At 44.9% G+C, this 13,913-nt stretch overlaps 1 protein-coding gene across 5 annotated transcripts in view; it reads left to right on the forward strand.

The window, feature by feature from the left end:
* The window catches only part of ELFN1 (extracellular leucine rich repeat and fibronectin type III domain containing 1), a 73,000-nt gene that overhangs the window by 10,146 nt on the left and 48,941 nt on the right, over nucleotides 1–13,913 (forward strand). The window contains exon 1 of one of the 5 annotated variants that reach the window (XM_077907535.1): nucleotides 9,586–9,724. The exons of the other annotated variants lie outside the window; for them this stretch is intronic. The gene's annotated coding sequence lies outside the window, so the exon portion shown is untranslated. Of the gene's footprint in view, nucleotides 1–9,585; nucleotides 9,725–13,913 lie in introns of those variants that run through there. 5 annotated transcript variants of the gene reach the window in all.

Below are 13,913 nucleotides of genomic sequence, written 5' to 3' on the forward strand. Positions count from 1 at the left end.
GCTATGAGTGGGAATGAGCCACGCAGCTGGGAGCCTCTGCCGATATCTGGGGGAGCTGGGGTAGCCCAAATCAGGCTGATGATGCTGGCGGTGGAGCAACACAGGGGCAGGATGCTTCTGTTTTGACATTGCCTAAAAAATCAGAGCTGAGTTCCTATAGAGAAAAATATTCTGTAAAGCGAACTGTTGTTCTCCCATTTATATCCGTTATGAAATGAGGCACGCGTTGTGCAGAGAACAGGATCGTATAAAGCAACTCCTGTGGCCCCTTTGACATCCATTAGCATTTCAGAGATGTCTTTCTGGGGGAGATGAACCCCCCCCTCCCCGACATGGATGAGTATGAAGTCCAGATCAGTATGTGGTGCCGGGTGGAGGTGGTGCCCTGGGAATCTTCTTGGCAGCCAGGGCGAGCTTCCTTTTGGAGACGCGCTCCTCAGATCTGAGTTTGCGAGTGATGGTGTGTGTGTGTGTGTGTGTGTGTGTGTGTGTATGTGTTGGGGCGTGCGCTCTGTGTGCACGTGTGCACGCACTCACACACGTTTGTGCATCCACACCCTCCTGGGAGAGCTTCCCTCTCCCCCTCCCCCTCCTGGAGACAGGAGTATGCAGGGGCCGTGGCCCAACGAAGGGCACCTTCCCATCTGAGTCCCCAGTCTGACGGCTGAGATTCTGTGAAATGAATTTGTTGTCTGCTTTTTTTGTTTTTTTTTTGCAAATTCAGTAGAGCAGACTGAGGGTATAACATGAAGGGTGCATGTGGGGCTCCTGGGGCTCCCAAAGACCCCCACCCCCTTGGACTGCCCGTGCCCCTGGGCCTGGGCGAGGAGGGCAGGCCAGACACAGGCCTCGGAGGCGTCTGCCGTCTGACAGACGCAGGCTTATTTTGGTGTCCTCATTATGCTGTCCCCACAGAGCAAGAACATGCTAGGACTGAAAGAATGTGATTCGCCAGAGACAGCTTTTTAGAAAAACAACTCACCAGAAACCCAGTGTTGCCACCGGCCTTAATCCACACGAGTCAGGGCTGAAGCGGGCAGCTGTGCCTGGATCGCAAAGACACCCACGCTCCAACAGGCACAAATGCACACACAGACACTCACTGCCACAGGGTCACATTCACACACAGCCTCGCGCTGGGACACACCCATGCGGCCTCTCCCACACGCCCCTGTGCACACGCTTGTGTGGCCTTGCATGCTCCCGTCTTTCACTCGGGCACAGGTGTGCCCAGGCACTCTAAAGTGACATGTAGACCTCACGCCCAAACACCTGGACGACCCTGCAGGTATCAGCACATGCTTGGATGTTCCTGAGGACACGTCCTGCCATATGGACTTGTGCAGTGGAATGTGCTGCTTGTGTGTGCCCCGGGAGGGCTCTCACAGGACACGTGCCCAGGTGTGGACACGCTGTGTATACCGACGCGCAGGGATGTGCTTCTCTCTGGTGGGATTGGGAGAAGGGCTCCTGTGGGCTGGAGCTTCTCTCCGGCTTGGGTGGGGGCTCAATTGTGGGTTCACCTTCACTGTGCCAGGTGTTGCACAGAGTCTGGAACCAAGGCTCACATATCATACCGTGCCCTTGTGGGGTCCTTGGGATGCCAAGGGGAGGAGGGCCTCTCGGGCTGACAGGTGGTAGGTATACAGGCAGGGGGCCTGGCTGTCCTGGCGGGGAGCATAGCATCCACAGAGGGCCCCAGGGCCTCTTGTGTTTACCGTGGTAGAAGGTGGTGGGTTGGGGATGGGGTGGGGGTGGGGGAAAGCCCCGATCCTCAGGGGCACCTGTCACCCTGGTCACACAGCCACAGGGTGGCAGGATCCAATTCAGGCCATTTCCAGCTCCCACCCTCCTCTGAAATGTCTGGAAATTCTGAATTCAGGAAGAAAACCCCCTTTGGGGGATAGGAGATGGGGGGTGTGGGTACTTGGTGGATAGGATGAAGATGGGCAGTGCTTCAAAATCAGAGCCTTAGGGCTGCTCCAGCTGTGTTCTTCCAAAAGAGGGGGCAGGCTGGGAGGGGCAGGGACCCAACCCCAGGTGCTCTGCCCCAGCTGTCTGGCTTCCTCAGCTCCCCGCCTGGCACCGCTCAGCACCTATGGCCTCTGTCCCACCCGCTGGCCCCAACCTCCACCTCAGAGGAGCTCTCGGAACCACAGGACCTCAAGTCCCCTGGGCTGGGAGGATTCCCATGCCATGCTGTCTTGTATCCTGGGGGGCTGCCCCAGCACCCCTGGGGTCCTAACACAGTCAGGGAGGGAGGTGCTGTGTGCCCATTCCATAGATGAACATATCAAGGCACAAGCAGATGACTTGGTCCAGGCTCACCAGAGCCCAGATCTGCCCATCACAGACACCCCTACAAGCCAGCCCTCTGCCCATTTTACAGATGGGTGAGGGGGGAGAATGACTCACTGGCCACGGACAACCCGGAGCTGGCTCTGGCCTCTGATGTAGAGGAACTGGGGCCTGCCCTGGTCCAGGGGCCAAGGGCCAAGGGAGGGGCTTGTGGGGCCCAGGCCGCTCCATCTCTATTCCTGCTTCCCTGGGGTTCTTTGTCTGACAGGGTCAGCAGGAGTCAGGGAGCGAGGTAGCCATGGAGTGGAGCTGTGGCCAAGGTCATAGGGAAATGACCCATAGGTCGTGTTTGGAGTGAAATCTTAATGACAGGGTGGCAGAGGCTGATGGCCTTGGGGGCTTGTATGTTATTCTGGTGGTCACGAAGGCAGTGGCAAGCAGAGGCCATGAGGCGTGCATGCAAAGTGCACTGGCACGCGTATCCTTCCTTCTTCGGCAGCTTGATTCCGAGGGAGCGAGCGTTCACACACCGTGACATTGCAGCGTGCCTGCCTGTGACATCGGCACGCACCTGCCGGAGGGTGCTCTTCCGTGGTTCCCATGTACTGATGGTGTCACACGACATGGCGACAAGCTAGTCTGAGAGCGTGCCCATCCCCCCAGAGGTCCCCGTCTGGCCCCCAGCACTGATCTGTGGCTCTCTGTCGAGATGCAGCTTTTCTGGACGTTTCCCATCAGTAGCATCCTACAGCATGTGGTCTTTTGCACGTGGCTCCTTTCACTCAGCATGTTTTCCAGGTTTGCGCATCCCATAGCACGATAGTACCTTGTAGGCTTTCGTTGCTTAATAGGATTCCATTTTTCTATATACCGAGTTTTATTTATCTGTGCACCTATTACGGGCATTTGGATGGGGTGCAGTTTGGGGCTCGTATGGATAACACTGCTTTCTTTGACGGAGAGTCTTTTGTAGATGGGTGTTTTTATTTCTTGGGTGGATCCCTGCATTAGAACTGCCCCGTCGTATGGTAAGTTTATATTTAAATTGTTAACAAACCACCAACTGATTTTCCAAAGTGGCTGGACCACCTTCCATTCCCACAGCGGGGTACGCGAGGCTCCGGGGGGCTGCTCGGCACTCCTGAGACACTCGCCCTAGTCTTGCCGTTGTAGAGACTCAGGTGGAGCGTGTCCCGCTATGCTTTCAGGTCCTGTCTCGTCTCCCTAATGATCAATAAAGTTGAACGTTTTTTTCATGCCCTCTTTAGGCATTCATATTACTTTTCGGATAAAATTTCTCTTGAAATGTTTTCCCCATCCTAATGGGTTTATGTGTCTTATTGAGTTTCAAAACTGTTCAAAATTATTGAGAGGATTCTTTATACATTTGGGATACAAGCCCTTTGTTGGGAATACGACTTGCGAATACCTTATTCCCAGTCTGTAGCTCATCTTTCAGTATTTTAAATGTGGCTTTTAGGGCACAGAAGTTTTTATTTATAGTAGAGTCTGGTTTTGTCTGTTTTTTTCCTTTATTGTGTTTCTTCTATATTTTTGGTGTTTAAGAATTCTTTGCTTAATCCAAGGTCACAAAGCTTTTCCTCTATTTTTTTTTTCTACGAGTTTTAGTCTTAGTTCTTGCGTTTGTGAATGCTTAGTTCTTTATTTTTAAGTGAATATTTGGGCACAGTGTGTAAAGATCTAAGTTTAGTTTTTGGAGTCCGGACCTAACTGTCCTTCTACAATTTTTTTGAGAACTTACCTTCTCTGCCTGAAGTTTTCTGGGGACCATACGGGTAAGGGTTTGTTTGTGGGCTGTCACTTCTACTCCACTGATGGACATGTCTGTTCTTATACCTGAACCCTACTATCTTGTTGAAATTTATAACATGTGAGTGTAAGTCTTCCAAATTTGTTTTTCTTGAAAATTTGTTTTGGCTATTCTAAGCCCTTTGCATGTCTCTCTCTCTCTCTTTTTTTTTTTTTTTTTTTTGAGAGAGAGAGAACATGTGTGCACTGGTGCATGCGTGAGCGGGAGCAGGGAGGGAAGGGGCAGAGGGAGAGAAATTCTTAAGCAGACTGCCCAGTGGTGAGCCCAGCACGGAGCTCCATCTCAAGACCTTGAGATCACGACCTGAGCTGTAACCAAGAGTTGGATGCTTGGAACCGACTGTGCCATCCAGGTGCCTCAGCTGGTGAATTTCCTAGACAATTTAGAAATTTAGAAAAATTTAGGAAAAAAAAAAAGCCTGCTGGGATTTTGATGGACTTGTATTTAATTTATAGATCATTGTGGGACTATTAAGTATTCCAATCCATGAACATGGAATGTCTCCATGAATTTAGATCTTTATTTTCTCTTAGCAATTTTTTATTTTCTGGTGCAAGTCTTGCTAATTAAATTTCTATTGTTAAATTCATTTGTAAATATCTTTTGATGCTATTGTGAATGGAATAATTTTCTTAATTTCATTTTCAGATTGTTTGTTGCTAGTACTTAGGAATAAAATTGAGTTTGGTATATTGATCTTTTATCTGATGATCTTGCTAAATTTAATTATTAACTAGTTCCAGAAGACTTTTTGTGGACTCCTTAGATTTTCTACATACAGGATCATGTCATCTGCAAATAGAGTTTTACATCTTCCCTTTCAAACTAGATTCCTTTCATTGTGTTTTTGTTGTTGTTGTTGTTGTTGTTGTTTTGTCTTTCTACACTTAGTGAAGCCTCCAGAATAATGCTGAAAGGTTGAAAGGCAGAGGAGCTTTGTTGCTGGCCCTACAGGGAAAGCGTTCAGTCTTTTAATGTCAAGTATGATGTTAGCCATGGTTTTCATAGATGGTCTTTTGGTTTGAGGAGGTCCCCTGGGCTCCTGGTTTGTTATGCATTTTTATCATGATTGGGTGTTGGGTTTGGTCAGACGGTTTGGTTTTATTCTGCATCTACGACATGATCCTGTGGCTCTTGTCTTTTTGTCTATTACTGTGGTATACGACTAGTTGATTTTCAGATGCCAACCCCGACCCCAGCCTTGCATTCCTGGGATAAGTGCCACCTATATAATCCTCTTTATGTGTTGCTGGATTTGGTTTCCTAGTAGTTTGTGGAGGATTTTTGTACCTGTGTTCCTCAGGGATGTTGATCTTTTATTTTCTTATGATGTTTTTGACTGGTTTTGCTATCAGGGGAAAAAATACTGATCTCATAGAATGAGTATGGGAGATATTCTCCTTTTTCTTTTCTGAAAGAGTTTGTGAAGTTTCTGTATTATTTCTTTAAATATTTGACAGAATTTACCACTAAAGCCATCTGGGCCTGAGCTTTTCTCTGTGGGGTATTTTAAATTCTTCATTTAAAATATGGCATAAATCTATTCAGATTTTCTTGCAACAGTTTTGATAATTTGTATCTTTCTAGGAATATGTATACTTCATCTAAATTGTCTAATTCATTGGCATCAAGTTGTTCATAGTATTTCCTTATATTCCTTTTAATTTCTGTAGGATTGGTAATGATGTTTCCTCTTTAATAACTGATTTTGGTAACTTGTGTCTTCTTTTTTTCTTGGTCAGTCTAGCTAAAGGTTTGTCATTTTTATGGATCTTCTAAAATAACCGAATTTTAGTTTCATTGATTTCATTGATTTCGTCTATTTTCTTCTGTTTTTTATTCCTTCAATCTCCGCTCTGATCTTTATTATTTTATTTGTTTAATTTGTTTTGGGTCCAGTTTGCTTTTCTAATTTCTTAAGGTTAGGACTCAGGTTATTGAGATTTTTCTTCTTTTCCAATATACATTGAAAGCTATGAATTTCAAATGAAGCCTTACTTTTAACTGCATCTCATGGATTGATATATTCTGGTTTATTTTCATTTAATTAAAGATATTTTCTTTTTTTTTTTTTTAAATTTTTATTTTTTTATTTTATGATAGTCACAGAGAGAGAGAGAGAGAGGCAGAGACACAGGCAGAGGGAGAAGCAGGCTCCATGCACCGGGAGCCCGACGTGGGATTCGATCCCGGGTCTCCAGGATCGCGCCCTGGGCCAAAGGCAGGCGCCAAACCGCTGCGCCACCCAGGGATCCCTAAAGATATTTTCTTATTTCCTTTGTGATTTCTTTGGACTCGGGGATTATTTAAAATTCTGTTGTTTACTTTCCAAATATTTGAGGGATTTCTCACAATTTATTTCCTTTGTTGATTTCTTTTCAATTCCATAGTGATTGGAGACTATACTTTCTACAATTTTATTCATTTTAAATTTATTCAGGTTCATCTTATAACCTGGCACATGTCTGCCCCAGAGAATATATCATGAGTGTTTGAAAGGAATATGTGTTCTGCTGGATGGAATTATTCTATAAATGTCAGTTTGGTCAAGTTGGTGATAGTGTTGTTCTTCTACATCTTTACATGATTTTTGTCTAGTTCTGTCAGTTATTGAGAATGGAGTATTGAAATCTCCAACTATTGTTGAATTGCCTGTTTCTTTTAATTCTGTTGATTTTTGCTTACTGTATTTTGAGGCTCTTTTGTTGCTGGCATATTCACATTTAATGGTTATGCCCTCCTGAGATATGGACCTGTTTATCATCATGAATGTCACTTTTTGCCTTTGGTAATCTTTCTTTTCTTTTCTTTTGATAGAAAGGGTAGGGAGGGCAGAGAGAGAGAGAGATAGATAGAGAGAATCTTAAGCAGACTCCAATCCCAGTATACATCCCGACACAGGGCTCGATCTAACAACCCTGAGATCATGACCTGAGCTGAAATCAAGATTTGGATGCTTGATCAACTGAGCCACCCAGGTGCCCCAGGCTTTGGTAATGATTCTTAAAGTTTATTTTGTCTGATATTAAGGTTCCCACTCCAGCTCTGTCATGGTTACTGTTTGCATATATTTTCCCATCCTTTTGCTTTCAATATGGTTGAACCTAAAGCATAACACTTTTAGATAATCTGTATTTGGATCTTGTTGTTTTAACCCAGTCCAACAATCTCTGACTCTTGATTGGGCTGTTTCATCCATACACATTTAAAGTATTTTGTATTTGATGTAGTTACATTTTTCATACTGATTTTCTACATATTTCTTCTTTTCCCCCTTCTCTGTCTCCTTTGCTGCCTTCTTTTTGTGTTAAATATTTTTAGTGTACTATATTAATTCCTCTGTTAATTTTTTTATATTATATTGCTTTAAGTTATTTTCTTAGTGGCTGCCCTGGGGATTACAATATGCATCTTAACTCATTGCAAATGATTTCAGTTTAACACTAATTTAGTTATGATGAAACATGGAAACTGTTCCAATACAGTCCCATTGTCTCTTTGTCCTTATGCTATTATCATATATATTCCATTAATATATGCTAAGAGCCCAACAACATACTGTTATGATTATTGCTTACTGTAATCATGTTTTTATTTTTATATTTTATTTCTTAATTTTAAAAAAGATTTATTTTAGAGAGAGAGAGAGAGAGAGAAGAGCTAGAGGAGAGGGAGAATTTCAAGCAGACTCCATGCTGAGTGTGAAGCCCAACACAGGGCTCGATCCCAGGAGCCTAAGATCACCACCTGAGCCAAAATCAAGAGTCAGAAGCTGAGCCAACTGAGCCACCCAGGTGCCACTAATCTTGTATTTTTAAAAGAAGTTAAGGAAAGGAAAAAAATACCTTTATGTACTCTTTTTTTTTTTAATTTTGTTTAAGTAATTTCTATGTCCAATGTGAGACTTGAGCTCACAACCCCAAGATCAAGAGCCACATGCTCTTCCAACTGAACCAGCCAGGCACCCCTTATAGACTCTTATGTCTGCCCATGCATTTACTGTTTCTGGTGGTCTTCCTTTCTCTCTGTGGATTTGAATTACATCAGGCATTATTTTGTTTTAGCCTACAGACTTCCTTTGTTATTTCTTGTGAAGCAGGTCTGCCAGCACCACCTTCCCTCAGTCTTTGTCTATCCATATCTTTAGTTTCCCTTCCTGTTTCTTTCACGGGATGTGGAGTTCTTGACTGACATTTCTTCTTTCGGCACTTGGAAAATGCTGTTCCACTGCTTTCTCCCCTCCATAACTTCAAATGAGAAGTCAGCCATCAATCATACTGTCTTCACCCTGCACAGGATGGACCACTTTCCCCCATTTTCTCTTTCTCTTTCAGCTGTTTGATGAACCATCTAAATGTGGAGGTTTTGTTTTCATCCTCCTTGAGGTGGATCTTGTATTTGTTAGGTTAATGTTTTTCATCAAATTTGGGAAGTTTTCAGCCATTATTTCTTCAGATATTTTTCCTGCCTCTCTCTCTCTCCTCTTCTGGGATTTCTACCACATGGATGTTGGTATCCCTGGTGTCCTACATGTATACAAGGCTTGGTTTGTTTTTCTTCCCTATTTTTTCTCTCTGTCTTTAGATCGAGTAATTCCATTTGATCTGCTTCAGATTCACTGTCATTCTTCTACCATCTCTCACAAAGTTCCCACTTCAGCTATCATACTATGGAATTCCAGAAGTTCCATTGTTTGAATCATCTCTCTCTTCGAGGTTCTCTATTTTTGAGTCATTGTCATCATACTTTCTTTCCTTAAACACAATTCTAAGAGGTCTTTTTTAAAAACAGATTTATGATCACTGCCTTGAAGTCTTTATCTGCTATATACAACATCTTGTGATATTCATGGGCAATTTGTATTGACTTTTTAAATTCTGAATAGGAGTTACCCTTTCCTATTTCTCTGCATGTCTTGCAATTTGGGGTTGAAAATGGACATTGTGGATAATATTTTATAGCAGCTCTAGGTTCTGATCTCCCCCTTCCCTGACTCAAAAGTTGGTATTTTGCTGGGTTTTCTTTCAAAATGTTGAAATCTATTTTCCATTAATGTTTCTGTTTTGTCCCCCTCTCCTTTTTAAATCCCTGCTTTTATATTTAATTCTGGCTTCCTGAGGATCGTCTCTGTGTCTGCTTAGCTTAGTGGTCAGTCAATGATTGGTCAGAGGTGTGCACAAACACCCGCCACCTATCAGGATTCCACTATGTGCTGATGAATCTGCATGTGGGTTTAAGAGCACATTTAAGAACCAAGCAGTTTTCAAGCCTGCCTGATATTTACTTTCTACAAGAACCTCTTGTGCCTCCTCTGTGTGTGTCTGTAGGCTCTCAGCAAGCCAAGGAAATGTGAATTTCTTGGACTGTCTCTGCTCTCTGCATGTGTGCTGCCCATCGGCTGGGTGCACTTGGAGAGCTTATAGAGCATTGCTACGACTGTCACATTTCATGTCTTTCTCTGTCAGATTTCCAGCTAATCCACTGGTCTATTGCTGCCCGAGCCAGGATCACAGCCTCTGCCTGGTAGAGTCTCTGGCTTTTCCCATTCACTCGCACTGAGATTGCCACTTATTACGGACACCACTGCTGCTGACCGTGAGTTTGTGTCTTCTGCTCTGAATCAAATCAGCCTCTGGCAGTGAAGCTTCTAGTTTTCATGGCCTGCCCTGCCCTATGCCACCCTGTTATGATGATGCACCAGCTGAGCTGGGAGTGGGGAGATGGGAGCAGTTTCAGGCAAGAACACCATCTTTACTCTGTCTTATTCAAAGTTCAGTAGTTTTTCATGCGTAAATGCCTTTGGTCGGTTTCTTAGATGTTGAAAATGTTATTTTAAATCATTTTGACTAGTTTTATGGTTTTGGTGACCTTTTTACTATAGCATGCCACAAGTCCTACCCCATGGTATTATCTTCTGAAAACAAAACTCTAGAAAACTGAGCATATACAGCTCCATAAATTATCACAAAATGAAATCTAAGGACCATCTAGGTCAAGAAATGAGACATTGCCTGTATCTCACAAGCCCCTCAGCTACCTTTGTTATTACCACTCCTCTTTCCTCTTCAAAGGGAAACACTTTCCTGATTTTTAATTCTACAAATTAGTTTTTCCTGTTTCTATGCTTTTTATGAATGGAACCACACCATATGTGTTCTTTTGAAGCTGGCTCCTTTTGTTCAACAAAATATATATGAGGTCCCTAAATGTTGGTGCTTTAGACATAATTCATGTTCAGTGTTCTATAGTATCCCACCCATTTTTTTTTTTACCATTTATGGACATTTGGGTTGTTTCCAGTCTTCAGTACTTGTGGATAGGACTGTTGTATACATTCTTGTACTTGTCTTTTGTGGAACAGATACCTAGCGGTGGTGTTTTAGGTTTGTTCCTATGTTGGATTTTAGTAGTTGCTGCCAAACAGTTTTCAAAAGTGTGCCTCACCTTTTAGTGGCAGTTCAGCACTGGTTGTCCCACATCCTTGCCAACACTTGATATTTGTCTGTCCTTTTAATTTTAGCCCTACTGATGAGCACCTTTTCATAAGTAGATTAGCCAACTGAATATTCTCTTTTATAATGTATCTGTTCAAAACCTTTACCCATTTTTTTCCTAAGAGGTCTTGATCTTATATGTTTATAGAAAGTCTTAATATATCTCTAAACACTTCTACTCTTGATTGTGTAGATTGTAAATATCTTCTCCTATTCTGTGTCTTGGCTTTTTTACTTTTCTGGCTCTATCTTTAAAAGAGAAGATCTTGATTTTATTGGAGTCCAAGTCATCCTTCATGATTAGTGCTTTTTTGTTGGCTTATAACAAAATGTTTTCTCATCTCAGGTTCTTGAAGATGCTTTTCTGTGCCATCTTCTAAAAGCTCTATTGTTTTACATTTGATAGACTTGTGGTCCAACTGGCATTAATTTTTTACCTATGGTGTGAGGTAGGGATCAAGTTTCGGTTCTTTCCATATATTAATCCAGTTGATCTTACATCTTTTATTAAAAATGCCATCAATTTTTTATGGCATTATTTATTTAAACCTAATCTTGTTTTATTTTTAGGTTAGTGTGCAGTCAGATCCCACGTGCTCTTTACCCAGTTCCCCACAGTGATACCATCTTGCAAAAGTGTCATGCAGTGTGACAACTAGGATAAGGACAGGGAGACAGTCCAGACCCAGCATTTCCATTGGCAGAAGTTCCCTTTTGTTGCCCTTTATGGCCACACTCATCTCCTTCCCCTCAGCCCTATCTCTGAGCCTCATAACCACTACCTTGTTCTCCATTTCTGAAATTCTGTCTTTTCAAATATGTTATATGTGGAATCATACCATATATAAATTGGGGATTGGATCTTTTTTCAGCACAATTCCCTGGAAATTTATCCAGCTGTTGTTTTTATCAGTAGTCCATTCCTTTTCTGATTGAGTAATAATATATTTTTTTTTACCTTAGCCTCTCTACATGGCACACTGTATATAGTATGTATGCATGTGAGTGATTTCAGGGCTCCACAGCATCCGATTCCAGTCATATAATGCGTCGGGGGGCGAGAGTACAGATGGACAAGTGTAGGGGGGCCACGTAGGGAAAAACACAGATTCCCAGCTCAGTCCCTACAGCTATGGTTGCTAAGGAACCATGCATATATTTCTGGGTGTCTGGTGCAATTGATATAGCCAGTTGTGCCTCTTGCCCTGGGATCTGCTGTGGTCTAGTCTCTGCAGGCCCTAGTCCCACCTTTGCTGGTGGTGGAACCCAGTGTGCCATAGACCCTTGAGGAGCCATGGGATTAGTGGCCAGGGAAAAATGTACCTTGTTCCTCTATTTTAGTCATTTTGTTGGATCCCCTAGCCATATCGTCCATTTGCCAGTTTTCCTGGTGGGGCCCAATCCAAAGCCTCTGTTCATATGCCTGTTACAGGGAGAGAGTCTGAGGCTCCTAACCAGGTTCATGTGGTCATGAAGGAGGGTCAACAGGGGCTGCAGGCTTTGATGGTGCCTTCATGCCTTTAGTGTCTCCAAGAGATCTAGAGTTGGCGGGGGGAGGGGGGGGAAGAGCTCTTCCTAAGCAAACAGGGATCGGAGTCATATCCAGTAATGAAACAGGTACTCCCAGAGCTCTTTAAGTACCTGGCATACTGGGAAAGTCATGGGTCAGGATTTGGGGACCTGGGTTCTAGCCCTGGCCCAGAACTGGCACATTGTATGCTTGCTGCATTCTTCATATACCCATAAATGGCCAGGTGGATGGGTGAGGTGGTGAGTGTGTAGATGGGTGGATAAAATGGATGATGAGTGGGTGGATGGACAGATGGATGGTAGAAGGGTGAATGGGTGGATGGATGAATAGATACGTGAATGACTGAAAGCTGGATGCTCAGATGATGTTGGCAAAGATGGTGGACAGATGTGCCTACAGGGATTGGAATGTGTCAGTGTAGATAGAGACTTGGAAGAAATGGGAGCAAGAAGACCCAGCTCAAGAGATTAATGTTATCAAATGGCAGATAGAGACACTAAGACCCAGAGAAGTGGCTTGCCCAAGCTTGTGGAGCCTAGTTGGAGATCTGAGGCTCAAACCCCTCTCTGCTAGAGGACAAATTCACATTTCCTTCCTCCAGTCACCCCCAAAGAGGCAGGATGGAGACCAGGGGCCAGGTCACCTCATTTGGAAGCTGACAGTGGTCCTGGCAGACAGGTCACATCCAGTCCTCCCAGGCCAATGCAGAGGAGCAAGGTTCTGGGGTCCAGGGTCTCATCCATGGCTGCCGCTAACTGCTCTGTACCTCAGGTGAGCTACTCCTAGAAGCAAACATTTATTCAGCCCTTGCCCTGTGCCTGGCTCTGTGGGTAAGACTCCATGGTCCCCAACACCAGAGGATTTATAGCTCCCTTCCTCGGGTTTCTCCTCTGTAAAGGGAGAAGTTTGGGATTCATACATCTGCAGGTTGCACTGGGCTGGGATTCCCAGCTCCCCAGGCCTTGTCCACCCTGGCTCTGTGTCCATAAGTTGGCTGCTGGTGCAGGTTTTCCATGGGCCTTGGTGGGCAGTGAGAGCTGAGAGTGTTATGGGAATCCATGTGGACAACAGCCTCCCCGGGTGGCTTCTTGGTCCCGCACCCAGGCTGCATCTGAAGGCTGGGCCAGGGAGCCCGGCAAATGTTTAACTTTGAAAAATGGACCTTCACAGCTCATTAGGCCTCAGCGGCGCGGCCCGGCGCCTCGGGCGGCTGGGGAAGAGGGAGATGCCACGGCATGAAATCACTGAAGTATTTAAAGGCCAATTCTGCATTCCTGACCAGTAACGTCCGCTTGCTGAGCCCAGAAACACTGGGCCTCAGGATGGGCTGGTGCATGGGTGCCGAGGGCAGCCAGGACGGCCGGGTGGCTGGTGGGGATGGTGCTGGCACCAGTGGCTCCTGTTGTCCCCCACTGCATGGGTGACCCAGTCCCAGGTCAGACCCTCCTGGTGTCTCCCATTTCCCGGCTCTGTGACCTTGGATAAGCCTTGGCTGATGCTAGGCCTCAGTTTCCCCACCTGCACTGGAAGATAGGGTAGAAGTGGAAGCTGCCCGTGAGGGGCAGGCAGAGGTACTGTAGCCTCCTGAGGGCGTGGGAGCCTTTCTCATGGAGGCAGAGGGGCTCCCCTTCCCCCATGCTGCAGTCGTCTGATTCCCAGAGCCTGTCACTGGGGCCTGGAGAGCTCTGTCCAGCCCACTCGGCTAAGACTGGGCTCTCAGAAGCCCCTGATAGCACCATCTGTGGCTGCTGTGCTGATC

Source organism: Canis aureus, chromosome 8 (genome assembly GCF_053574225.1).
Source record: "Canis aureus isolate CA01 chromosome 8, VMU_Caureus_v.1.0, whole genome shotgun sequence".
NCBI lineage: Eukaryota > Metazoa > Chordata > Mammalia > Carnivora > Canidae > Canis > Canis aureus.